This window comes from Bison bison, unplaced genomic scaffold (assembly GCF_000754665.1).
Source record: "Bison bison bison isolate TAMUID 2011002044 unplaced genomic scaffold, Bison_UMD1.0 scf7180017864370, whole genome shotgun sequence".
Taxonomy (NCBI): domain Eukaryota; kingdom Metazoa; phylum Chordata; class Mammalia; order Artiodactyla; family Bovidae; genus Bison; species Bison bison.
The window spans coordinates 5,048,100-5,074,417 of NW_011494942.1; positions in this window are offsets into that span (position 1 = coordinate 5,048,100).

Sequence of the window (26,318 nt, forward strand, 5' to 3'; positions counted from 1 at the left end):
CTCTCCACTTTCACTTTCATCAAGAGGCTTTTTAGTTTCTCTTCACTTTCTGCCATAAGGGTGGTGTCATCTGCATATATGAGGTTATTGATATTTCTCCTGGCAATCTTGATTCCAGCTTGTGCTTCTTCCAGCCCAGCATTTCTCATGATGTACACTGCACAGAAGTTAAATAAGCAGGGTGACAATATACAGCCTTGATGTACTCCTTTTCCTATTTGGAACCAGTCTGTTGTTCCATGTCCCGTTCTAACTGTTGCTTCCTGACCTGCATATAGGTTTCTCAAGAGGCAGGTCAGGTGGTTTGGTATTCCCATCTTTTCAGAATTTTCCAGTTTATTGTGATCTACACAGTCAAAGGCTTTGGCATAGTCAATAAAGCAGAAATAGATGTTTTTCTGGAACTCTCTTGCTTTTTCCATGATCCAGTGGATGTTGGCATTTGATCTCTGGTTCCTCTGACTTTTCTAAAACCAGCTTGAACATCTGGAAGTTAACAGTTCACGTATTGCTGAAGCCTGGCTTGGAGAATTTTGAGCATTACTTTACTAGCGTGTGAGATGAGTGCAATTGTGTGGTAGTTTGAGCATTCTTTGGCATTGCCTTTCTTTGGGATTGGAATGAAAACTGACCTTTTCCAGTCCTGTGGCCACTGCTGAGTTTCCAAATTTGCTGGCATATTGAGTGCAGCACTTTCACAGCATCATCCTTCAGGATTTGGAATAGCTCAACTGGAATTCCATCACCTCCACTAGCTTTGTTCATAGTGATGCTTCCTAAGGCCCACTTGACTTCACATTCCAGGATGTTTAGCTCTAGGTGAGTGATCACACCATCATGATTATCTGGGTCATGAAGATCTTTTTTGTACAGTTCTGTGTAATCTTGCCACCTCTTCTTAATATCTTCTGCTTCTGTTAGGTCCATACCATTTCTGTCCTTTATCGAGCCCATCTTTGCATGAAATGTTCCCTTGGTATCTCTAATTTTCTTGAAGAGATCTCTAGTCTTTCCCATTCTGTTGTTTTCCTCTATTTCTTTGCATTGATCACTGAGGAAGGCTTTCATATCTCTTCTTGCTATTCTTAGGAATTCTGCATTCAGATGTTTATATCTTTCCTTTTCTCCTTTGCTTTTCACTTCTCTTCTTTTCACAGCTATTTGTAAGGCCTCCTCTGTCACTAAAAACCCTGTATTTACCACAGAACATCTCATTTTCCCTGTATTGTTAAGGCTGCACTAATGTCAGCTTTTCTAATTTTCGAAGGTTTCCGATTTGGAAGGTTATAGATAGCACAGCTTTTGGTGTAAAAACTGATCATTCTTTTTTGTTTCCCCACTCTTTAATACCATTTGTGAAAACTCCACCATTCTGATGCAGTATAAGGCTTTTCATATTTAATCATCATAAAGGTTGAGCCATGATAGAACTTGACTGAGAGTATTCATGGCAAATCTTATTTTAAAATGTGTATCCTGACTATTGAATTGATTATACAGGTATAAATAAAAAGATGTTTAAACATGCAATGTGGTTTTGCTTTTTTGCCTTGCCTTTGCTGGCATCTGGGATCAATCAAACAAGCATGCAGCTGCGGAGAGGTAAAATATGTTATGCATAATATATTTCTTTTCTGCTTTTTTGCAGTATTGTATGGAAGTGACTCTTTCATTATTTATCATCCTCACCCAAGAGAAAACCAACCTCCCAGAAGTGATATGACTGATTGTTGGACCACAATAAATGTAGGTAGTGTCACAAAGGATTTGTCCATGTAAGTCGGGCTGACTAACTGTTAGTTAAAATCAATCAGCTAAATTGTATTGCACATTTGCTCTTGCTCAGTTGAGCTTTTAGGACTTTTCATATAGTAATGGTGATTCTTTCCAACTGTGGGCCAGTTGTAATCAATAGCCAGGGCATTGTTCCACATAAGGGTGATGAAGTAAATAGAATGCCCTTCATTTGCTTTAATCAAGGTTTATGACAAGGCTGAGGAGACAGTTCTTCACAAGAACATCTGGCAGCCAGAGTGGTTATATAGGTTGGCTTCAGATGGGAATGTTTGGAATTGCTTAGTTGAAACAACACAATGTGTCGGCATTAGCCCACATATAATCAAAACAGTTCCTGCGATGTGCCGGGAAACTGAATAGGTGAGAGCCACATGGTAGTCTGCCTTTATGGCTAGAAGCCCAGAAACGCTAATGGGAACTGTGCACATTGACTGGAGGAGAAGATGTGACCTGCCCAGTGTATTGAGGTTCCAAAGCTTCACTTGGTAGATCTAGAAGGTTTAAATATAAATTGTATATTGATGTGGTATTGGAGAAGGACTCTTGGGAGTCCCTTGGACTGCAAGGAGATCCAACCAGTCCATCCTAAAGGAGATCAGCCCTGGGTGTTCTTTGGAAGGAATGATGCTAAAGTTGAAACTCCAGTACTTTGGCCACCTCATGCGAAGAGTTGACTTATTGGAAAAGACTCTGATGCTGGGAGGGATTGGGAGCAGGAGGAGAAGGGGACGACAGAGGATGAGATGGCTGGGTGGCATCACTGACTCGATGGACGTGAGTCTGAGTGAACTCTGGGAGATGGTGATGGACAGGGAAGCCTGGCATGCTGCGATTCATCGGGTTGCAAAGAGTCGGACATGGCTGAGCGACTGAACTGAACTGAATGCTGATGTTCATTCAGTTCTTACATGGAAAACAAAAAAAGAAAAAAAGTAGCAACTATGGCTCTTCATGGCCCTTTCACCAAAAGTAATTTGTGACAATAAGGTATTTATTTATTTTTAATATTTTTTATTTACTTAAAAATTTTTTTTAAATTTATTTGGCTATATATTTTTTTGAATTTATTTGGCTATATCAAGTCTTAGTTGCAGCATGCAGGATCTTACTTGCATCATGTGAGATCTTTTGTTGCGGCACACAGACTCTCTAGTTGTGGCACGCAGATTCAGTAGCAGCTTATGGGCTTCATTGCCCCTTGGCATGTGGGATCTTAGTTCCTCAGCCAGGGGTTGAACCTGTGTCCCCTGCATTGGAAGGTGGATTCTTAACCACTGGACCACCAGGGAAGTCCCCACAATAAGATATCTTAGTTATACCTCCTTTAATAGGAATTTTTAGCTAGCAGTATAAGAGAAAAATGATTGCTTAGGTTGCCACGGGGGCCCTCTAAGTACCCTGGATGTTTATTTGGTTGTGCTTTTTAGGTAGTAACAGAGGTCATCCTTAAGTTTGAAGCCTAGTTTACTCTTAATCCTACTTCAATCCTAGGAAATGTTAAAAAAAAAAAATTAAGTGAGGTAGAATATGAAGAATTATACTATGGATTTAAACTTTTAAAAAGTCAATAAAAGATGAGGTTGATTAAGACCAAGATTGAGGCTTTGGGAACTATAAACCACAACAAAAGGCTTAGTGGGTCTTCTCTAGTCCATTCTCTGTCTTGAGCAAGATTCTCTTCTCTGCTTGTTTACTGTTTAATTTTTAAGATTTTTTTGGTCATAAATTTTCTTTTGTTGCTGAGTCAGTATTACTTTTTGCTACACATAATTGAAATGTGACTACAGTTACCATATGAAGCAGAATTGTACTTTTACATGTCAAAAGAAATCTGGAGATGGGCAACTCGAGGTGGTACAATGGCTTGAAGTGATTGAACTGTTACTGAACCAAACTTGAATCCACTCTCCTGCATGCAGTATAATCAGTCTACTGACTGGTTTCCAGTGAAGGGAAGCACAGTGTTGTTTTTTTTTTTTTTTTTAATTGGAGGGTACCAAACAAGGACAACTGATAGATCATGCTCAAAAAATTTGAACTTCCTGATGGCTTTCAAGAAAAGGGTTCTAAACACAGTGTAAGGGAGGGGCCACAGGGTGCTGCATCAGCTTGTGCTCAGTTCTTGGTTTGGTTGGCATCAAGGTGAAGTTTTGAGCATCATCAGCCTTCTGGTTTCAGTTGATCTGGGGTCTCCATGTTCGCAGTCAGCACTTTTCATCTAGTGGGGGCCTGCTTCCTGTAAAAACCACTTAGGAATGTTTATCAGATGTTCTGTGTCTTTCAGGAAGCTAGGAATTTGGTGATTCTGTCATGTGATGGATAGTCTAAATGTTATCAGTTTCCTGGCCCAATATACATTCTTTGTTTCTACATTTTCATATTTCCTAATCATTAACTCTGGAGACAGCTTTTTGAGACTCAAGGGAGCTTTAGGAGACTAAAGCAAAAGCCTTTGATTTCAAAGGACAGGAGACACAAGGATTTGTACATGGATTCTGAACCATTAAGGACCCTGATTCTTTTTGTATTTCCATGTTACCATCATTTGTGTGTGGCTTTATCTTGAAGTTTATGATATGATGGCTCCATCTCTAGCTATCATGTTTATGTTTCAGGCAGAAAGAAGGAGCAGGGTTGTACAGAAAGGCATGTGTTCACCATGGATCATTTTTTAATCAGGAAAACAACAGATTTTACAGAAACTCCTTTCAGTAGACTTCCCCTTAAATCTTACCAGGCATAACTATGGTTCTATGGCTTTAGCATCAAATGAGATTTTTGAGGGAGATAAGCACTTTTAATTTGGCCCCTTGCCACTCCAAAGAAAATATTAATTCTGTCAGTGGTGATGAGAGGGAATAGAGATAGTATGCAGGCAGCTAGCAGCATTGGTCCCAGTTGTTAACTAAAGTCAGCTTCAGAACATTCTTGTTTCCCATAAGGAACTTGGCCTGTATAATAGCAAATTGCAGGGGGCTTCCCTGATGGCTCAGTGGTAAAGAATCTGCTTACTAATGTGGGAAACACAGGTTCAATCCCTGATCTGAAAAGATCCCATATGCCTCGGAGCAAATAAGCCCATGTTCCCCACCTATTGAACCTGTGTTCTAGAGCCTGGGACCCACAACTACTAAAGCCTGGGTACCCTACAGTCCCTGCTCCACAAGAGAAGCCACTGCAATAAGAAGAACGTGCACTGCAACTAGAGAGGAGCCCCTGCTCACTGCAACTAGAGAAAAGCCCATCCAGCAACAAACACCCAGCCCAACCAAAGATAAATAAACAAATATAGTTATTTTTTTAAAAAACAAATTGCAGGGATCTCTTAGCCCAATGAAGTCGTTCTTGATGCTTCCACAAGTTCTCTTTCAAAACCACAGATCTGATTATGTCACTCCCAATACCTTCAGGTAGCAATCTGGATTCCTTTAACACAACATACATGCTTTGGCTCTGCTTCCCTTCCCAGCCTCTCTTCCTGCCACCCACCTATGCATGCTCTGTGCACAATGTCATATTGAACAGCCACATACCCTTTCATGACTCCATGAATTCACACGGGCTGCTTCCTGTGCTTGCATTCTCTGTCCCCACTGTGTCCATTGTGAAATAAGTATTCTTTCTTTTTTTGCAAGGCTCTGCACCATCTCATCCCTGACTTGTGGGCCCAGTTGGCTACTGCTTCCTCTGTCACTGTACAGTGTTTTAAATCTGAATCTGTTATGTGTTCCCTTAGCCTTTTCAAGTTGTTTGCCAGCCCCACTTCACTGTGAGTTGAAAAAGGGATCAAATCTTATTTACCCACATCTTATTCATATGATTAATGCAGTGCCTGGCATAAGGTAACAACAACGGCTCTTTTTTTGCATTTGGCTGCATCAGGTCTTAGTTGTAGCACACAGGGTTTTCATTGCAGTGCGTGGGCTCTGGCTTCTCTCTAGCTGTGGTGTGCAGGCTCTAGACCTCAGTAGTTGCAGTTCACAGGCTTAGTTGCCCTGCAGCATGTGGGATCTTAGTTTCCTGATCAAGGATTGAACCCATGTCCCCTGCATTGCGAGGCAGATTCTTAACCACTGGACCACTAGAGAAGTCCCTGATAACTGCTCCTTGGATGAGTGAATGAGTCAACTAATCAGCAGTACTTACCATTGGTTTAAGGGTCTCTGGCTCCATGTAAAATCTCATGCTTTATAGTAAAATTAGAGTTAACCTACATAAATGCTCTTCATGCCTGTGTTCATTTCTGTGTAATTGTTATGATATATCTTTGTATAAACATATTATATAAGTACTATGTGATGCTTACAAGACCTATTCTTTAATGTTTTCTATAGCACATGTTTAAAGATCTTAGGTATAGTATTTAGGATCTACAGTGGTCATGTAGAACAGGGAGAATGCCACCTGAAGCTTAAGAAAGCCAAGGTCCAGGAGAAGGGAGTGACAGAGGTTGAGATGGTTGGATGGCATCACCAACTCAATGGACATGAGTTTGAGAAAACTCCAGGAGAGAGTGAAGGACTGGGAAGCCTGGCATGCTGCAGTCCATGGGGTTGCAAAGAGTCACAAAGAGTCAGACACAATTGAGCAACTGAATAACAACACATCACTAGGTCCAAAAACTGCATACATATTTGCTTTTCTTGCTCAAATCCTGAAATGCAACAGCAGAAATTGGGTAGAAGTTCCACTATTCACTCATCTGCTTAGAGAAAGTCAAATATTCTTAGGGCTTTATTAGGTAGTTTTTATTCATACACATTTTTAGATATTATTCTGAATTCTATTTTTAAGAAACTGTGCTGAGAATTACTCAACAACATCTTCCATATCAGTAATGCTTTGAAATATTTTCACCTTCATTATCTTGCAGAATACTCTCCTATGTTTTTTCCTCTTTATGTTCATTTAAAAAATTCCTCTGAAAATATTTATGAAAAAAGAAGTGAAAGTGTTAGTTGCTCAGTCATGTCTGACTCTTTGCTGACCCCACAACTGTAGCCCACCAGGCTTCTCTGTCCTTGGGATTCTCCAGGCAAGAATACTGGAGTGGGTTGCCATTCCTTTCTGCAGGAGATCTTCCCAACCCAGGGATCGAACCCAGGTCTCCTGCATTGCAGGTAGATTCTTTACCATCTGAGCCACATTTATCTCTTTGTGCAATTGTTTGTGTTTAGTTCAAGGAGTTGTTTCTGTGCTTTCATTTAGGAAATGGTAGCTCTGGCATAAATTCTTGTGAGACTAATAATAAGTTCAAAGTCTCAGATTTTACCATAGGAGCCATGTTTGGGAAAACCTACAGAGGAAGGAAACTACAAGCCTTAGTTACAGGGGAAGAAAAGTCTGTACTTTTGATTCTTCTGTTTCTGGTGACACTGAATACATCTGGCTCACAAGAACTTTGAGATATTTTCTCAGAAATAAAATGTGGAATGGTGTGTGTATCTGTGAAAAGGAGCATATAGGTGACCCTTGGAAAACATGATTTTGAACTGTATGGTTTCACTCATATAGGGATATTTTTCAATAATAAATACTATAGTACCACATGGTCTGTTGAATGGTTGGTTGAATCTGAGGAAACAAAGGGCCAAGTGTGAGTTCAGTTCAGTTGCTGAGTCGTGTCTGACTCTGCAACCCCATGGACTGCAGTGCACCAGGCTTTCCTGTCTTTCACCATCTCCTGGAGCTTGCTCAAACTCACATCCATTCAGTTGGTGACGCCATCCAACCATCTAGTCCTGTCGTCTCCTTCTCCTCTTACCTACAATCTTCCCCAGTTACACTTGGATTAATTCTCCACCTTGTTCAAGGGTCAACTTTACTTCTTTCTTTGGCACTGAATGTAATGACTTCAGAAGAAAACATTAGCTGAAAGACAAGAAGAGTTCTCTTTCTTTTTCTACACATGTGTACATAGCATGTGATATTGGAAAGAAAGAATTAAACAAGATATTTCACGTTATTGCAACACTATCAAGTTTCAAAGCTTTCTTTTTACTTTCTTCTTTTCCTATCATTAATACAATTCAAGTCACTCTAGCCTAATTAATTTTCTTCTTTCAAACTCTTAGAGTACTTGGTCTGTATCATAAACCTCATCCTTTCTATGTATTACTTTATTATTACTTTTTGTTTTCTAGTTTAAAATTTTGTCTAGATGTTATTGAATGTCAAAGATGGAACAAGGCTAGTTTCAGAGTGGGCCTTTTTTTCTTGAACACATCCATTTGTGGATATGGGATAGACATTACATAATGATTTTAATGAATGACATTTCCATGGTACTTACCTTCAGAATTTCAAAATGCTCCTTTTAGGGGACAGAAATAAAGATTGCAGATTGCATTTGCTTTAATAAACCTCATTATTTTACAGAGGAGCAGATTGGAGCTACTTGTCTTTGATTGTATAGCTAGTGTTAGAAATGCAGGAAGTTTCAAGTTTCCTGACTTTTGAAGCTAAACCAAACTAATATCAGCTTGGGGAGTTGCATGGGTTCACTTGAACAGGTTTCAGACAAGCTCTGGTGCCAGCTCATTGCCAAGATTGGTAATATAGACACTCTTACTGTGGTTTCTGAAAGATACAGTGAGATGAATGTGCTTGGTCAAAGCCTGAGAGAAGCTTGGTAACATTCCATTTGCAAACAGATTGCTGGTGCTTGACTTCACACACACATGAAAAAAAGTAAACTATAGCCAACTCCATTTCACAAAATAATCCTTAAATCAACAAGCCACAAGGGAAATTTAGAAAGCATTTTTTTTTTTCTGGCCTTCCACTCATGATAGCTCCCAAGAGGGATCTTGGCTTTCTGAAAAGCTCTGTGATCGAGATTTTTTTTCTAGTCATTTGAAGAGCAAATTGTTGTAGAATTTATGAAAATGCCAATAATTATCAATGTTATTTAAACACATTGGCAACATTTAGCTTAACACATCTCATGACTTCAAACTAACTGGACTAAGAACCCAAGGTAGGAAAAAGCCAAAAAACCATTCAAAAATACTGTGCTTAATATTAAGAAATGATCAAACTAATAAGTTGAAATTCCATCTAAACTGAATCATCAATCTTAAAATATTCATAAGTGCACATATACAGTGCTTTCTGAATATGCACAATATGATCTTATTTATTATTTCTGGACTTTAAAGCTCAAAGAGAAATTCTATAAACATTTGCATTCATTTTGATCCTTATAAAACACTGGGAGGGGTAGATTAGGTATTAATATCTCTACATATGAATGTGTGCTATGTTGCTTCATGGTGTCCAACTCTGTGCGACCTGATGGGACAGGCTCCTCTGTCCATGGGATTCTCCAGGCAAGAATACTAGAGTGGGTTGCCATGCCCTCCTCCAGGGAATCTTCTGGACCCAGGGGTCTAACCTCGGGTCTTAAGTTTCTTGCATTGGCAGGTGGGTTCCTTACCACTAGCTTCACATGGGAAGCCCAAGTGAAGGATCTGCCCTCAAATGGAGACAAACAATTTCTCAAGATCAAACAGAGGGTGGTGGGTGGTTATTGTTTGATTGTTTCCTCTGAGACTTGCTCTATTTCACCTACTCTGCCTTTCTTTAATTTCTCTTCCAGATGAAAAATAGGCTTCCTGCCTATTATTTCTGCCCCGTTGTCTATACCTTTATTACTGAATGTTCCCTCTCTCTTTATATGTTAATTACTTCAAATGCCACATGCAGATAGTAAGAGTACTTACCTCTTAAAACTGTCAGGTGAGGACATGAAATAAAATGCACTCTATACTGGGATGCTGTGATTTATGTCCACTTTTGCTTCACACTCACCCCCACTTGCCCACACCAGGCATGCATGCAACATGCAAAATGGGTGCACACACATCCGATTCATACTACAGTCTGATCAGCCCTGGTGCTGCTGTGGCTGGGTAGAGTCAAGCCTCCGCTTTTCCGTGAAAATTAACACAATAGCACCTGCAACAGCCATTCTCAAACTTTTTGTCTCAGTCACCTCTTATAGTTTTTCCTTTTTGGCATGCTGTGTAGCCTGTGGGATCTTAGTTCTTCACCCAGGGATTGAAACCATGCCCCCTGCATTGGGAACAAATAATCTTAACCATTGGGGACCACCAGGGAAGTGATGGAGAAGGTAATGACAACCCACTCCTGTACTCTTGTCTGGAAAATCCCATGGACGGAGGAGCCTGGTAGGCCGCAGTCCATGGGGTCGCTAAGAGTCGGATACGACTGAGCGACTTCACTTTCACTTTTCACTTTTATGCATTGGAGAAGGAAATGGCAACCCACTCCAGTGTTCTTGCCTGGAGAATCCCAGGGACAGGGGAGCCTGGTGGGCTGCCATCTATGGGGTCGCTCAGAGTCGGACACGACTGAAGTGACTTAGCAGCAGCAGCAGCAGCAGGGAAGTGTAGCCCCTTTTACAGTCTTAAAAGTTACTCAAAATCCCCAGAGGTCCCTTGATTTTTGTGGTCTATATCTATTAATATTATATATTAAATGTTAGAAATTAAAACTGAGAACATTTTTGAATGTCTTTATATTTATTTATAAACAAAAGTGATAAATCTATTACATGTTATCCTAGACAACTTTTTTCCTTCTTTTTTTATTGAAGTGTAGTTAATTTACCATGTTGTATTAGTTTCAGGTATACAACCAAGTGATTCAGTTATATATATTATCTATCTATTTGTTTTCAGATTATTTTCCCTTATAGAATGTTACAAGATATTGACTATATTTCTCTGTGCTATATAGTAGGTCCTTGTTGGTTATCTATTTTATAGACAATAGTGTGTATCTGTTAATCCTAAATTTTTAATTTATTCTCCTGGCCTCTTCCCCTTTTGCGAGCATAAGTTTGTTTTCTATGTCTGTGACTCTATTTCTGTGTTGTAGGTAACTTCATTTGTATCCGTTTTTAAAACTTTACATGTAAGTGATATCATATATTTCTCTTTCTCCATCTGGCTTACTTCCTTAGTATGATAATCTCTAGGTTAGACAACTTTACTCAAAGAGACAACTATATATTTTTTGAAACAAAGGAATTCAATAAGAAAATTTGGCTGAGGCTTTCAGAAATTTGCTCTCTGCGCTCACAGGAAAGGAGCCCAAGAGGCCTTGCCATGGCTGTGACACATTTAAACATGCAGAGACGGACATATCTCTTACAAATGTGTCTCTGTGATTGGGTACACACCGCACAGTTATACAAATAAAGCATGTGAAACTTGTTAATGGTGCCATATGATTTGTTTATTCACTCTGCTAAAAAATCACAGGGAGGCCTTCCTTCCATTATATTTGAGATTTAATATCCTGTAACTGAATTTTAGATTATAATGGTGATTCTAAATATAAAATAGCTGAGAAATGGTGCTTCCATGAATCAGTAACACTAAAAATGTGACAAGAATACAAAAATGGAGAACATTCTAAATTATATTTTGTGGAAATAAACAAGTGGCGCTAGAGATAAAGAACCCACCTGCCAATGCAGGAGGCTTAAGAGATGCAGGTTCCATCCCTGGGTCAGAGGGCATGGCAACTCACTCCAGTTTTCTTGCCTGGAGAATCCCACAGATAGAGGAGCCTGACAGGCTATAGTCCATAGGGTCGCTAAGAGTTGGACATGACTGAAGCGTTAAGATATACACATACACACACACACACACACACACAATTTACATAATATATATTTTTCTTTCTCTTTATTTTATCTTTTTGGCTGTTTAGTGATGTATAGGATCTTAATCCCCCAACCAGGGATCAGACCCATACCCCGTACCTTGGCAACATGGAGTCTCAACCACTGGACCACCAGGGAAGTCCCAATGTATTTTTATGTATTTCAGTTATATTTTAAAGAAAGTGAGATAGATACTGGTCTTCTCATGGCCTAATAGTGATGGCTTATATTTACATACTGCATGCCAGTCATTGTTTTAAATGCTTTCCATGTTTTAATCCATTTATTGTCACAATAGCCCAATGAATTGGGCACTATTATTATAGTTCTATAACCTTGGATAATTTCTTTGATCTTTCTGTGAGTAATATGAGTTGCCTCATTTGAAGGATAACAGATGAGAGAGTCTAGCAGATGTTCTAGCACAAACTAGATGCTTAACAAATAGTCATTATTATTCCCTCCCTGTTCCCTACTTTTCAGTGTAGAGTTGTCCAAGCAGTAAGCTCTCATGAAAGCAATGCTTTGATACACTCACACTGAAATGGAATAGAAAGAAGAGAAAATAATATACAGGTTTTTTCCAGTCTCTCTTTCCTGCTTAGCTCTTGATTTCTTTTCAGTCTGTGTCCCTAGTCCTGTGCTTATTTTTCCAACTCTTAGTATAAACATATCTTGACATCTGTGTTGCACAATCACAAGTACTTAAATAAAGAAAAAAAAGTCCCTGCATTTATTTCATTTATAGAGACCAATCTTTCCTTTGAGAATGTAATTGCTAACGTTTGGAATAAACGTTGAGAATTTCCGCAAAGCTGCTTGTATTTAAAATATTTTTCAAAAAACATATGTGTATGTTTGTTTAAGCATATGCTGTATTTTTCTTTATCAAAAGCTGTTGATTAATATTTACATAAATAGAGCCTGCAGAGACATCAGTCACTTTTCTCGGAGGCAGATATGCCTAGAAAAGATCACTCTGTTACCATTTGAGCATGTTTACTATTGGCAGGAGGATAGCAAAGCCTATTTGTTTGACTTCTGGGGATTTAGATGTGTCTATTGGTGGGCAGAACTTGCCTCTATGAATCTTAATTTAGACTGAGTTGACATTGTCAAAAACAGCAAATCCCCAAAGAGTTTGGTATTTTGAGCTTTCTGAATGTTCACAAATTGCATGCAGTCCTGTCACCTGTGTAGAAATTACATAATAAAAAGAAATAGATAAAATTAAATGAGGGCCATTTGGGTTGATTTTAAAACCTGGCATCTCATATTTTTCAGGCTCAGACCTTATAATCAATTTCACTAAATGTCAAATCTTCCCCCTCCGGCTTTTTCTCTAAGGGCTCTGGCTGAAGCCCCATATAAAGTATGTTATCACCAAGGAACTCTGTGTTTTGGTTCATTGATACAATCTCTTAGAAAATTAAATATGCACCATACTGCCAAGTGGCTTCCCCCGTGGCTCAGGGGTAAAGAATCTTCCTGCCAGTGCAGGAACTGCAGGAGACACAGGTTCATTCCCTGGGTGGGGAAGATCCTCAGAGGTGGAAATGGCAGCCCACTCCAGTATTCTTGCTGGGATAATCCTATGGACAGAGGAGCCTGGCAGGTTACAGTTCATACCGTCACAAAGAGTTGGACACTACTGAGCAACTGAGCATGCACGCAGACTGCTAAGCTCTCAATGCCTACTCAATGGGCACTGGTTTAAATTTCTAGTCTTCATGCTGGCTACTCCCAGTGCTATAGCCAATCACTGTTACTCTTTCTCATTATTTAGTGAGTTTTATGTCTCTGTGGCTTTGCATTTTGTGATTCTCATCAAGATTATACTGTCATAAAGTCCATCTCAAATGAAATATGTTCTTTAGCTTTTTCTTCTTTGCTCGCCTCATGATCTGTTGCAATATTTTCTTCCTTTAAACTCCTAGCTCTATTTTAGTGGAACACTCTTATGACACTTCTTATCTTATTATGCCTTATTGTTTAAAACATACCTTGGAGATATTATCGTTTCAATTTCAGACCACCACAATAAAACAAATATCACAATTGAGTCACATGAATTTTCTGGTCTCCTGCTGCTTATGATTATGTTTACCCTATACAGCAGTCTATTAAGTGCACAATAGCATTATGTAGGTCTAAAAAACAATGTATTTACCTTAATTAAAAGCTACATTATTGGGACTTCCCTGGTTCAAGAAACTAAGATCCTGGATGCCATGTAGGATGGCCTAAAAAAAAAATTATTGATAAAAAAATGCTAACCATCATTTGAGACTTCAGTGAGGCATAGCAATAACATCAAAAGTCACAGATCACAGGTCACCATAACAAATATGAAAAGGTTTGAAATATCATAATGTGACACAGAGACAAAAATTGAACAAATTAAAAAAATGCAGTATCTGTGAAGTGCAATAAAATGAGGTCTGCCTGTTATTATTTTCTTGTCTGATTTCTCCTCAGTTCAGTTAAGTTCAGTTGCTCAGTCATGTCCAACTCTTCATGACCCCATGGACTGCAGCACTCCAGACTTTCCTGTCCATCACCAACTCCTGGAGCTTGCTCAAACTCATGTCCATTGAGTTGGTGATGCCATCCAACCGTCTCATCTTCTGTCATCCCCTTCTTCTCCTGCCTTCAATCTTTCCCAGCATCAGGGTCTTTTCCAATGAGTCAGTTCTTCACATCAGGTGGCCAAAGTATTGGCTTCATCATCAGTCCTTCCAATGAATATTCAGGACTGATTTCCTTTAGGATGGACTGGTTGTATCTCCTTGCAGTCCAAGGGACTCTCAAGAGTCTTCTCCAATACCACAGTTCAAAATCAGGAATTCTTCAGTGCTTAGCTTTCTTTATGGTCCAACTCTCACATCCATACATGACTATTGGAAAAACCAGTACTAAATTTCAAATACTTCGGTGGCTCAGAAGGTAAAGGATCTGCCTGCAATGCAGGAGACCTGGGTTCAGTCCCTGGATCAGGAATGTCCCTTGGAGAAGGGAATGGCAACCCACTCCAGTAGATTCTAGGCGGGAGAATCCCATGGGCAGAGCAGTTTGGCAGGCTACAGTTCATGGAGTTGCAAAGAGTTGGACATTACTGAGTGACTAACACACCAGAATCTGAGTTCTCAGTCTTCTTATCTTTATATTAGCTACATGGTTTGGTGCAAAGCTATCCATAGAATAAAAACAAAAAAGATTTGCCTAACTCATTGTTGCCTAAATTTGTCCAATAATCATCAATCTAGTAAAAATTCAAATTCTCAGGCATTTCCTTGAGTAATTCTGACGCATGAGATTTAGATGGCAGCCCAAGAATCCAGACTTTTAATAAGCTTTCCAAATGGTTCTGATGATTAAATAAATTTGAAAAACAGGGTCAGTTGAATAAAAATGAATCTTTATGTCTCCTCATAACTTTTTGAAAAGGAATATTTTTCAGAAAGGCTAGATTCTTAACATGCTTATTGATGAAAACGTATTTAAGCAAGGTCTTTTACAGGTAAATGGAATGTTATAATTTGTCCACATAATTTACTCTGAAGTCCTTTAAAACAAACACTGTTGGGTTTTATTTTGTTGTTCTTTGTCTTTATGAGAGGGCATTTTGCCATGATGGCATTTGACCAGTTTGTTGTCAGGATCTAAGCTGGGAAGGCAGAAATTAGAGGAGGAATGTTGGTGCTTGAAAGAAAAGAGGATCAGCTGCAGGGGGAAGTGTCTGAAGACTATTTTTCTAGAACCATGCTTGCCCTGTGGAGCAGCATGTACCCTTGAGTGAACTCTGATTTGGCCAAGAGGCCCATGGCCCTGGATCTCTCACTGACCTCCACATGGCAGTTTTCAGCCGCTGGCGAGTGCTCTGGAGGGCGAGCCCATGATGTCCTGTCCTCAAAGTGATGACTTCAGGCTTTTATCTGATGCTGCATTCAGCACCAAGAGGATTCTGGGACCTGTACTTGCTGATCCTAGCGCTGGTGTTGGCTGCTTTGGCCGAAGGCATGAAGAGGAAGAATTTGCTCCTTTTATGTACAAATAAAAATGTCCAATAACGTAGGGAAACCATGGGAATTTCTTCTATAGAAAAATATTGCAAAAGAAAAATCCAGGATTAATGAGTATAAATGGTCTCCTTGCAGTAAATTTTTCTGAATATGACTTGTGTAATAACTTTGAAACCAAATATTTTGGGGACAAAAAAAGCATCTTAATTTAATTGGCTCTTCTGGCAAGCATACTGTTCATGGAGCAGCTGTCTTTTCCCTAGCTTCCCTGAACATGTTGATAGCAAGCAACATGTCTTTCCTTTGATTGGAAACAGAGTAGTTAATACAACTTTAGGAACTGGATCCTTGATTTTCTAACAACGTTTTAATGATTATTTTTGTCAGCAGGTTTTTCGTGTGTGTGTAAAGAAAGGGTGTCTCTTGATGTGTGTGCCTTTCTGGTCCTCTTCAGAGTCCCAAGGAAAATGAAATGTTCTGGAACCTACAGGAATTATTTCCTGATTTAAGCTTGTGTTTGGGTATCAACATTTCCCAGGTGGCACTAGTGGTAAAGAACCCTTGCCTGCCAATGCAGGAGACATAAAAGCCACTGGTTCCATCCTTGGCTTGGGAAGATCCTCTAGAGGAGGTCATGCAACCCATTCCAGTATTCTTTCCTGGAGAATCCCATGGACAGAGGAGCCTAGTGGGCTACAGTCCATGCGTTCGCAAAGAGTTGGACACGACTGAAGTGACTTACCATGCAAGCACACGATACTGCCCCCAGTGGTGATGAACTGGGCAGAGGACAGGTGGAAAGGGCAGTGGCTTTAGTGCATGATGGGTTTGAGTTCATATCTTATGTGGCTTTGGGAAAGCTACTCCACTTCTCTGTGACATAGAAAAAGAAAATAGTACTTAATTTTTTGGGTTATTTTGAAAATTTAGTGATGACATTTGCAAAAATGTCTTAATATGTGTTTTATGTCAAATGTTAAATAGTCCCTGTGTCCTGGAACTCACAAACATGGGGGAAGATCAAGTTGGAAAAATGTAACATAAGGTCCAGAGAAGGCACTTGCATGCTCAAGGTTGCCAGGAATACCCACTTGGTATGAAAAGAAAGCAATCCTTAGAGCACCCAGGGCCTTGCAGAAGGAAGGTGTGCTGTTTTTGTTATTGCTATTTAGTCGCTAAGTTGTGTGTGACTCTTAGTGACCCCGTGGACTGTAGCCCACCATTTTCCTTTGCTCATGGGATTTCTCAGGCAAGAATACTGGAGTGGGTTGTCATTTTCTTCTCCAAGGGGACTTCCTGACCCAGGGATTGAACCTGCATTTCCTGCATTGGCAGGTGGATTCTTTACCACTGAGCCACCTGGGAATCCTTATGGTGCTTTATCCTAGCTAAAAATTGAGACAAAATAATCAAGACTTTCAAATGAAGCATTTACAGTACTAAAGTAAGTCAAAAGTGAAATGAAAGTAATAGAGTAAAACTTTTAGAATAACACAGTAAGTTATTTATTTATATTTCATAAGAAAAAATATTAATGCTTTTGAGGCTTCAGTTTTTTGGTGGTTTCTAAATACTGAGCCATTTCTGCCTTTGCCTATAAGCAAATTATTTAGTATGCTCATTTTACAAGTTTTTGATTACTTGTATATTTCTAGGCCACTGTCAGAGTAGCTTTGTTTGGTGACGTCTCTATATTTTATAAGGCTATTGTGAATCGAGTGTTACCAATTCAGAAAACTCAGGTCTACAGCAACCACAGTTTGTTAATTAATAATGCTGCAGGGCTGAGATTCGGAGAAGGCAATGGCAACCCACTCCAGTACTCTTGCCTGGAAAATCCCATGGATGAGGAGCCTGGTAGGCTGCAGTCCATGGGGTCATAAAGATTCGGACACAACTGAGCAACTTCACTTTCACGCATTGGAAAAGGAAATGGCAACCCACTCCAGTGTTCTTGCCTGGAGAATCCCAGGGACGGCAGAGCCAGGTGGACTGCCATTTATGGGGTCGCACAGAGTCAGACATGACTGAAGAGAATAGGATTTGGAGAGTGATGCTGGGTCTTGTGCGTGCAGAGTTGAACCTGCTCCATGGTTAGCAGAACAATGGCCCCCAATGATGACTAAAACCCAGTCATTGAAACCTTTGAGTATCTTATCCTAAGTGGCAAAAAAGACTGCAGATGGGATTAAGTAAAGGACCTTGATATGGGGACATTGTATTGGATTGATTGGATTGGATTGGATGGGTTCAATGTAACCATGTGTCCTTAAAAATGAAAGTGGGAAGGCTTCCCTTATATCTCAGAGGTAAAGAATCCTCCTGCCAATGCAGGAGACACAGATTCAATCTCCGATCCAGGAAGATCCCAGGTGCTGTGGAGCAACTAAGTCCATGCATGCTCAGTCACGCATGACAGGCTTCTCTGTCCATGGAATTTTTCAGGCAAGACTACTGGAGTGAGTTGCCATTTCCTACTTCAGGGGATTTTCCCGACCGAGGGATCAAACCTGCATCTCCTATGTCTCCTATATTGACAGTTGGATTCTTTACTGCTGCACCGCCTGGGAAGCCCTTATTATTCCTAGAGATCTTAGAATGGGATAATCTGAGTGTGTTTCTGATGTTGAATTTTATAGCTCTGTTTTATCACCCGTGTGAAGGAACTTTTCAATGTCACTCAATTTCAGTGATTTCCTTACTTTGAGAATAGTGTCTTCTACCGCTTGGGCAACCCTAGGTTGAATTAGTGTTAAATTCCAGACTTGTGTCATACACTGCAGTCCTGTTTATGTTACTAGAGAAAGATCCAGCTCACTTTATTTTCATTTAGCACCAGAGTATATGATACCACAGTTCTACACTGAAACTAACTTGTGTGGAGAGAAACAACCACAAAGTAGCAGCAGCAATAACAATACCATTTACTGGATACATACTGAATTTTCACATAATCCTCAAAACAGCTCTGCATGGCCTGTTATCTCCATTTCACACATGAGGAAACCGAGGCTTAGAGAGATAATAAATAAGTAGGGCCTGCCATATACCAGGTACTTTTTTTTCTTTCAGTGTGGTGTAACTCCTTGGAGAAGGCAATGGCACCCCACTCCAGTACTCTTGCCTGGAAAATCCCATGGACAGAGGAGCCTGGTAGGCTGCAGTCCATGGGGTCGCTACGAGTCGGGCACGACTGAGTGACTTCACATTCACTTTTCACTTTCCTGCATTGGAGATGGAAATGGCAACCCACTCAGGTGTTCTTGCCTGGAGAATCTCAGGGATGGGGGAGCCTGGTGGGCTCCTGTCTATGGGGCCACACAGAGTCAGACACAACTAAAGCGACTTAGCAGCAGCAGCAGCAGCAGTGTAACTCCTTGTGGTTTTTATTTTTATTTTTTAATTAAAAAAATTATTGAAGTAAAGTTGATTTACCATGTGTTAGTTTCAGGTGTACAGCAAAGTGAATCAATTATGCATACAGATATTTGTTCTTGTTGTTCAGTTGCTAAGTCATGTCTGACTCTTTGTGACCCCTTGGACTGCAGCATACCAGGCTTCCCTGCCCTTCACTGTCTCCCAGAGTTTTTTCAAACTCCTATCCATTGAGGTGTCCACTCATTTTTAGATTTTTTCCTCACATAGGCCATTACAGAATATTGAGTAGAATTTCCCAAGAGCTTTAAATATATCCCTTCCTTTAATCCACCACAATTCTAAGAGGCATTGTATCATTCATTTTGCGTACAAGGAAATTGAGGCCTAAAACAGTTAAGCAACTTTACTAAGGTCGCCTACCTATTAGATGGTCGCCTACCTATTAGGGGGAAAATGTGACTTAATTGGTCAAAGTCATGCTGGTGGTAAAGAAATTGAGGAATAGGAATACAGACCTAGATCTTTCCAATTTAAAAATGCCATCTTCTTTTACCTATGCTAGGTGTCCCCGAGAACCTTAAACCAAATTCACACTTATCTAATTGATCTTATAAGGTCAGTTACCTCTTCCCCTTCTTTGCTTTCTTGTTGTCTGCCTTTTTGACAAATTCCAGGCGCAGCTGGCAAAGTTCCATTGCCTGGGACTCACCACATGGATGCAAACACCATACCCTGAAGGTCTCCCTTGTTTGCTCCTAATCCTTGCAGCACATGTGGCAAAGGGGTAAATTGCTTTTCTCAGAGAGGATTTACAATCCTGACAGCCCGGCTTAAGCAAATCTTTATGGCCCTAATGCCTTGGGAAAGATATTTTCTGACCAGGGTGGGTAGTTGATAATGCTGTTACATGAATTTGTCATTGTGTTAAAGTACAGCCAGTTGAATTTGTTTTACTCTACTTAGCAACACTCAGGAATATCTTTAAAGGGGCACTTAAAAGTGAAGGTCATTTTGAAAATTCAACTCAGTTTGTTAATGGTTTTCCTATGAGATTTCGTCTACGAGTGGCATTCAAATATGAAAAGTTTTATTTTTTTTTTTGAGTCATTAAGTTACTGACTGAATTTAGGTGTTTTATTTAATTGTTAGAACGTGAAAAAGGAGTCCAAAATGGCAGTGGCTAAAAGACAAAGAAAGGGAAAAGCCCACGAAAATGGAACAAAAGAAAATCCAAAGATGGGAATGAGAACCTCAGGAGAAACAAACAGCCCTCCTGGCTCTCCCACTTTACATAGGGCAGGCTCAGGGGGAGGAGGCAGCTCATATAAAAAGAGGAGCCAAGATGAGCCCCCTTTCTTTTTATATGTGGCCTGGCCTCATGCCTCGACAGTGTACTACCCTTTCCTTGCTGAATAAAACTGAGTTGTAACCGAGTTGTAACACTGGTATGCCATTTCAAATCTTTGCTGTGGTGAGACAGAACTGAGGAGATTACACACTCCCCCTTCATAATGACACATTTTCAATCTTTCTGTTCCCTTTTTGATTGTAACCTTAAGTTTATTTTGGAAGGTGCATTATAGAAATGATTTTTGGTCAATGTATATTTTAAACAATATAAAACAGACAATGACTGTAGTAACCTTTCCTCTGAGGTCAAACACATATATCTTAAGATGAATATTAATTTCATATACATCAAAATATTGATTCCCTTGGATGGTTATGCTTTTACACATTTAATGTTTATTTATTTTCAATCTTTATTTTAAAATGAAATGAAGATGAATATTTTTAATGACATATGGTACAATTCATAAAGAAGACAGATATCATAAACCATTAGACACCTAACAACAAAGAAACAAAGATACATAAAGCCACATTTAATATTTATTAATGCTGGACAGAGGGTATCAATTTTGTAGCAAAGTTCAGTTCAGTCATGTCCGAATCTTTGCGACCCCATGGACTGCAGCATGCCAGACTTTCCTGTCCATTACCAACTCCAAGAGCTTGCTCAAACTCATGTCCATTGAGTAGGTGATGCCATCCAACCATCTTATCCTCTGTTGTCCCCTTCTCTTCCTGCCTTCAATCTTTCCCAGCATCAGGGTCTTTGCCAGTGAGTCAGGTCTTCGCATCAAGTGGCCAAAGTATTCATGCTTCAGCTTTGGCATCAGTCCTTCCAATGAATATTCAGGAGTGATTTCCTTTAGGATTGACTGGTTTGATCTCCTTGCAGTTCAAGGGACTCTCAAGAGTCTTCTCCAACATCACAGTTCAAAAGCATTAATTCTTCAGCGCTCAGCTTTCTTTATAGTCCAACTCTCACATCCATACGTGACTACTGGAAAAACCATAGCTTTGACTAGATGGATCTTTGTTGGAAAAGTAATGTCTCTGCTTTTTAATATGCTGTCTAGGTTGGTCATAGCTTTTCTTTCAAGGAACAAGTGTCTTTTGATTTCATGGCTGCAATCATCATCTGCAGTGATTTTGGAGCTCCCCAAAATAAAGTCTATCACTGTTTACACTGTTTCCCCATCTATTTGCCATGAAGTGATGGGACTGGATGCCATGATCTTAGTTTTTGAATGTTGAGTTTTAAGCCAGCTTTTTCACTCTCCTCTTTTACTTTCATCAAGAGGGTCTTTAGTTCCTCTTCACTTTCTGCCATTAGGGTGGTGTCATCTACATATCTGAGGTTATTGATATTTCTCCAGCAATCTTGATTCCAGCTAATGCTTCATCCAGCCTGGCCTTTCGCATGATGTATTCTGCAAATAAGTTAAATAAGGAGGGTGACAATATACAACTTTGACATACTCCTTTCCCAAATTGGAACCAATCTGTTGTTCCATGTCTTGTTCTAACTGTTGCTTCTTGACCTGCATACAGATTTCTCAGGAGGCAGGAGAGGTGGTCTGGTATTCCCATCTCTTGAAGAATTTTTCAGTTTGTTGTGATCCACACAGTCAAAGGCTTTGACATAGGCAATAAAGCAGAAATAGATGTTTCTCTGGAACTTTTTGCTTTTTCGATGATCCAACGGATGTTGGCAATTTGATCTCTGATTCCTCTGCTTTTCTAAATCCAGCTTGAACATCTCGGTTCATGTATTGTTGAAGTGTGGCTTGGGGAATTTTGAGCATTACTTTGCTAGTGTGTGAGAAGAGTACAATTATGTTGTAGTTTGAGCATTCTTTGGCATTGCCTTTGTTTAGGATTAGAATGAAAACTGACCTTTTCCAGTCCTGTGGCCACTGCTGAGTTTTCCAAATTTGCTGGCATATTGAGTGCAGCACTTTCACAGCATCATCTTTCAGGATTTGACATAGCTCAGCTGGAATTCCTTCACCTCCACTAGCTTTGTTCATAGCGATGCTTTGTAGCATAAAGCCATCATAATTTAAAGAAATGTGAAGAAAACTGTTGAGTCCAAAGACCCGATTTTGGTCTCGTTTCACTAGCTATAGAACTGTACTTTACTGGGTCTCAATTTACCCTTCTTTAAAATGAAATTAATTAGATATAACCTTCCTGTTTTGTAGGGTGGATTAAAGAATAAAATGAGATAAAGACAAGTTGAAGAAAAATAGTATAAAATACTCTACGTAATTAAATCATTGAGGTTTATTTTTCCTGGGACTAACATACTGGTTTCATATTCTCATTTGGTCACATTGTAATTTATTTCATTTACATGATAATATTAATTTTGGATTTTTTAAAATATGTATTGAACAAGTGATAATGAAATGAAGAGCATCTAATATCAGGAAAAAGTTTTCTCTTTTGAGAAGTAGATTAAACTGGCATTCAGTGCCTTGCCTTTGGCTCTGTGTTCAGTGAGATTTGGTGCCTAGATTCTAGCCTTGTTTTTTGCTTTATGCAATATGCACTATGTAGGATCTTAGTTCCCCAGCCAGGGACTGAACACACGCCCTCTGTCTTGGAAGCATAGGGTCTTAACCACTGGACCACCAGGGAAGTCCCATCCAGACCTATTTTTGTTAGAGATCACTTTACCTCTTAAGGCTTCCATTTTCTCCTAAGTGAAAAATATGGAGATTATACAAAATAATACCTGAAGCCCATTCTAGATCTATTTACTTTCTTCTACTGTCTTAGATTTTAAGTTTTAATGTCAGTTTTGGTTATTGAGGAGCCTATTAAAGAATAAATATGTTAGTGGCTGGTAAAGAATCTGCCTGCATTGTGGAAGACCTGAGTTTGATCCCTGGGTTGGAAAGACCCTCTGGAGAAGGAAAAGGCTACCCACTTCAGTACTCTGGCCTGGAGAATTCCATGGATTGTATAGTCCATAGGGTTGCAAAGAGTTGGACACAGCTGAGTGACTTTCACTTTCATCTCTAATTTTGCTTAAAAATGTTAAAAGAGAACTGACTTAAAAAGATATATTTGAATGCACTAACAGTTTTGTAAGACTCATTCACGTAATTTAAATTTGGCATCACTAGCTTCATCAAATTCATGTTTAGTATTACTATTTAAAAATAGCTAACAATTGCTAAGCATTATCTTTGAGTGAGGCACGTTGATGAACACTTTTTGTACATTAAATTAGATAATCCTAAATAATCATAAGTAGTGAGTGTGACGATTACTTCTGCTTTAGAGATGAAGAGACTAAACCTTAAAAGTGTTAAATAGACCATAAAGGTCATATAATTTCTAAGGGCCATCTGTAGTTCGAGTCCAGATCTTTCTTATACATTATGTCATATAAGAGAATAAATTCTAATTCATGAATTGTCTACTGATAGCAGGTTTCTTAACTAATCAAATAGAATCTCTGGCTTAAAATATGAAGGACAGTTTTTAAAATTTTATTTCATTATAGTCCCCCCCCATGGATTCACTTTTTATTTATTTATTTATTTTAAATATACATTTATTTCTTTTAATTGGAGGTTAATTACGTTATAATATTGTGTTGGTTTTTTAAGGGTCTTAGTTGCAGCACACAAGATCTTTCATTGCAGCAGATGGGCTCTCTAGTTGTCACATGAGGGCTTAGTTCCTCTACAGCATGTGGGATCTTCATTCGCTGATCAGGGATCAAACCTGTGTCTTCTGCATTGCACAGTGGGTTCTGAACCACTGGATCATCAGGAAGGTCCTTGAAGGACCATATTTAAACATCTGGACCTAAATTCCTTACCCATTGATTTGACTAAAGAAAGTTTTTGTTTTTTTTCTTTTTTTTGTATTTAGTTGATTTTATTAACTACAAATCATTTTTAAAAATACATTCATTAAAATAATTTTCCATGATTTGAATTGACTCATGTAGATAAAACAATTCTACAACTAATGAATTCAGCTAGGTATCTTTTTCTATTCATAAAGAAGTGATGTTCTACCAATATGTTCTGTAGTTAGTATCTTTTTAAAATTTCATTCAGTATTAGGAATGGTATTGAAAATATTAATTTGCTTTTTCATGCTTGTTTTCTTTTCTTTTTAAAAATTCTTATTCCTTTCCCACTGCTGAACTTTGAAACTTGAAAAATTTTTTTTCTTTTTCTAATTTCAATTTTAATTCTCACACACAAGCATTTTGGCTCCACTAGCCTAAAGCTTTATTTTTTTAACATAAATTTATTTATTTTAATTGGAGGTTAATTACTTTACAATATTTTATTGGTTTTGCCATACATCAATATGAATCCACCACGGGTATACACATGTTCCCCATCCTGAACCCCCTCCCACCTCCCTCCCCGTACCATCCTTCTGGGTCACCAGTCCATGTTCGATGCATGATGCTGGATGCTTGGGGCTGGTGACTGGGAAGAAAGAATTTTTAAGTCCTACTTTGAAGTAAGAATGACATCTGTTCTTTTGCTATAGTAGTTTTAGATCCCCCCAGTTATTTTTTTAAATCCTACTTTAATTGAATAATTGAAGTCAGATATTATGGTGTGCAAGATAATGGTGATTGCAGCAATGAAATTAAAAGACGCTTGCTCCTTGGAAGGAAAGTTATGACCAACCTAGATAGCATATTAAAAAGCAGAGACATTACTTTTCCAACAAAGGTCCGTCTAGTCAAGGCTATGGTTTTTCCAGTAATCATGTATGGATGTGAGAGTTAGACTATAAAGAAAGCTGAGTGCGGAAGAATTGATGCTTTTGAACTGTGGTGTTGGAGAAGACTCTTGAGAGTCTCTTGGACTGCAAGGAGATCCAACCAGTCCATCCAAAAGGAGATCAGTCCTGGGTGTTCATTGGAAGGACTGATGTTGAAGCTGAAACTCCAATACATTGGCCACCTCATGTGAAGAGTTGACTCATTGGAAAAGACTGTGATGCTGGGAAAGATTGAGGGCAGGAGGAGAAGGGGACAACAGAGGATGAGATGGTTGAATGGCATCATTGACTCAATGGACATGGGTTTGGGTGGACTCTGGGAGTTGGTGATGGACAGGGAGGCCTGGCATGCTGCAGTTTATGGGGTTGCAAAAAGTTGGACATGACTGAATGACTGAACTGAACTGAACTGAAGATAAAAATATTTAATTTTACTTATGTTCTACATTCAGCATGAACTAGAATAGAGCAGTTATACAACAAGATTAGTCAAAGCAGAGGTCATGTGAGATTTTTCTTCTACAACAGAGTTATAGATTGACATTAGGCTAATTGGTTTAGGTCACCATGTCACTTGACTATGTAACCACAACTTTAGGCACATACATTAATGGTAGTTTGTAATACCATCCAATAGAAGAAGATTGTATAACAGCTATTGTCATTTTTAATTTCATATTTTTTATAACTTCCCAACCCACTCCAGTATTCTTGCCTGGAAAATCCCATGGATAGAGGAGTTTGGCAGGCTACAGTCCATGGGGTCGCAAAGAATTGGACATGACTGAGAGACTTCATAGCATTCTAATGGACTGTATCAAGAGCAAGTTAATCTATTTTTTCTCCTGAAAAGTTACTGTTATTATTTTTATGCTGATCATTAACTTTTTATTAAGTTTATGCTTTTGATTCTGTTTCATTGTTATTTGTACATCTTGGTTGTAGCCTGTAGTCTAGTATGAAATCTATGACTAAATATATAAGTAAAATCTATTTATTTCTACATTTATTGGCTTGGCCTAAGGGTGACTTGGGCTTCCTAGGTGGTGTTAGTGGTGAAGAACCCACCTGCCAGTGCAAGAGATGTGGGTTCAGTCCCTAGGTCAGGAAGATCCCTGGGAGGAGGGCATGGCAACTCACTCCAGTATTTTTGCCTGGAGAATCTCATGGACAGAGGAGCTTGGCAGACTACAGTCTATAGAGTCACAAAGAGTCAGACACAACATAAGGATGATCTAGGGCTTCCCAGGTGGTGCTAGTGGTAAAGAATCTGCCTGCCCAAAATAGGAGATACATGAGATGTG